Source organism: Montipora foliosa, chromosome 10 (assembly GCF_036669935.1).
Source record: "Montipora foliosa isolate CH-2021 chromosome 10, ASM3666993v2, whole genome shotgun sequence".
In the NCBI taxonomy this organism is placed as follows: domain Eukaryota; kingdom Metazoa; phylum Cnidaria; class Anthozoa; order Scleractinia; family Acroporidae; genus Montipora; species Montipora foliosa.
This window is the reverse complement of record NC_090878.1, coordinates 18,794,805-18,797,304: the sequence shown is the minus strand read 5'-3', so window position 1 is coordinate 18,797,304 and position 2,500 is coordinate 18,794,805. Positions and strand designations below refer to the sequence as shown.

The following is a 2,500-nucleotide window of genomic DNA, read 5'->3' as shown; positions in this document are numbered from 1 at the left end:
CGTTATAGAGGACTATTTTATCGAGAGAGTCGATGATGTCGTACCCACATCAATTATAATTGCAGAGTCATTTCTTGGCCACAAATCAATCCGCATCCATTACGAACGACACTGGTAATTGAGTTGCTCGTTGTTTCTCAACGCTGTCTTATAACAAGAACAAGTTATTTTATGCTTAATAAATAGACCAGTTCTGATTACTTTTTACTTACTTCCTGTAGTTTTCTCTTTACTTTGAATTAAAGCTAACAACTTTATTTTCTGAATGAAACTGAATTAAGTGATCACGGTCATTCAGTTGTGAGTGACACACGCACGCAAAAGATCCACCGCTTATCCCTTAACTTATTTGCAGTGGTGTTTATCATTATTCTTTCTCAACTGATTGTAAAGAGGAACATTGCAAGGTAATTAGTAATATTAGCTTGCTGCAACGGTGTAATAAATTATTTGTTTGTTGTTTGATCGACCTAAACTGCCCCCTATTCTTTCCTTGTATATCGAGAATGTAAGTAAATGCTGTATATCTTGAAATTTATTTTGAATGAAGAGGGTTTCAGTTTTCTCATTGGCTGAGATTCAAAAAGGAGCTCGGGGGAGTTACGTACGAAGCAAATGATGAGTAAGAATGCATTGAAGAATTCAGGCAGTGTAGTTGAAAATCGATTGGTAGAACTTAATCCAATTACTTAGAGTATCCCTTCTGCTCCTCTTGTAATGCTTGACAAAGCTGATGAGTGAATGTGCCTTGGTACATCGTCTGAGTTCGGTGCAAATGCTCTTTGAAGTGTGTAAAAACACAGTTTCAGTTAAGGACATGACATTGCCTGTCCGTGTATCCACTTACTTGACCATTTCTATACTTTAATTAACATTTAAACTACTTTTACTGCGTATCAGCATATCCACTTTAGAATATACTTAACAACATTTCAGAGAATGGGTGGTATTTTCCACTACGACTATTCACTTCAGTATGAGATACTTAGAACACTACCAGGGGATGGGTGGTAATAATTTTACACCACGTGAACAGTTACTGTACATGTACATCTCTTAAGAGGTGCAGCTGTATTCCGCAGTTACGACGCTCTGTGTGCATCGTACGTGATGTGTATGCCCGGCTTAAATGATTTTTGTTAGGAGAGTCAAATCTTATAGGAGTATTTTATTCAGAGACTAATCACTATTGCAGAGTTCTTTCTCTTGATAAAGCCACTGCTTGAGCTCACACAAAAGAGCATCCGTTTGGACCAAGAGTGGTAAGTTGCTTATCATTACTTAAAGCTTTATTGTATACAATGTACATATATGACCCAAGTGATGCAAACAAGCTCTGATTACGTATAACTTGTGCTATATGTTACGTTTGTGGGTTGCAGTGATTATTCATGTAAAAGACACCCTTTTTCCATACACTTGTGATCCATATATGATTCAATTTTCCTTGTTGGATGAACGAAGAATTAAAAGTAATAAGTCCTTAGGGTTTGAAGCTTAAATTGAGGCAAATCTGCAAGTGTAGATTCTAGAAATCATTACGCATCCACTTAGTGGCATATGAATAGCATGTATTCTTGTATTCCTCATTCTTCAAAGGATGCATGCAGCTACAAAAATACAATTGTGCATGTATAGCAGTATTGTTTTTTTAATTGATTTGAGTATAAAGCTTCCGAACTCGGAATGGTATCTCCTGGCAGTATTGATTTGACATAACTCGACTGTATTTCATCCGATAAATGGGTGCTTTCAGCTGTTTAATTTGAGGGTTTGTAGGAGAAATAATGAGAAGCTTTGTGCTTTTTATGCTGCTACTCCTTTGGTCAAGAGGCTCAGGCTGGTTCCGAACAAGAAAACTCACAAATCATGACTTTTGGCTTTTTCTAAGACTCAGAAATAATTGCCTTGGTGACAAAATGGACGTTTCCTGTGACTTACTGTGCATTTGACAAACGGCAATGTGTAATTATTCGTAAATGGGTCTTCTTAAGCTTTTGTTTTCTTGGTTGTCGCTTCCGCTAATAAATAAATAAATAAATAATTTAGAAGAACATTTAAAACAACCAAGCCTGTTAAGTCTCAGAGCTCGGTAAATATTCCATAAAAGGTTTTTTTTTTTCATAAAAATGTGCCATCAAAATTAAAAGAGTTTAGTATGGAGACGTTATGTTGGTTTATAGCAGAAATACATCAACACAACTTAAGTTTTAAGTTCGGCTATTGTTAACGCTTTGCTTGCCTTAAGTTTTCTAAGTTAGGCCAAAAAGAGAAATTAAACTCATTTTAATTACAGAAAGTGATGGGCATAAGCTGAGCCATGTTAATTAATAAATAATTAATTATTTTTCGTGATATTTTGGATTTGAAGTCGTTATGAAAACATTTGTGGCTATCATTAATTTTGTAAATCAGTATTTTTGTCTGACTAAGTCTGCTCTGCATAACTTATGCTATTCACTTTTCTATCCTTATCCTCAGTACAGTGTTATAGTATGGG

At 35.4% G+C, this 2,500-nt stretch overlaps 1 pseudogene; it reads left to right on the top strand.

Annotated features, from left to right (window-relative positions):
* LOC137974459 (tetratricopeptide repeat protein 28-like) overlaps positions 1 to 2,500 on the top strand; it is a 282,236-nt pseudogene that overhangs the window by 256,997 nt on the left and 22,739 nt on the right.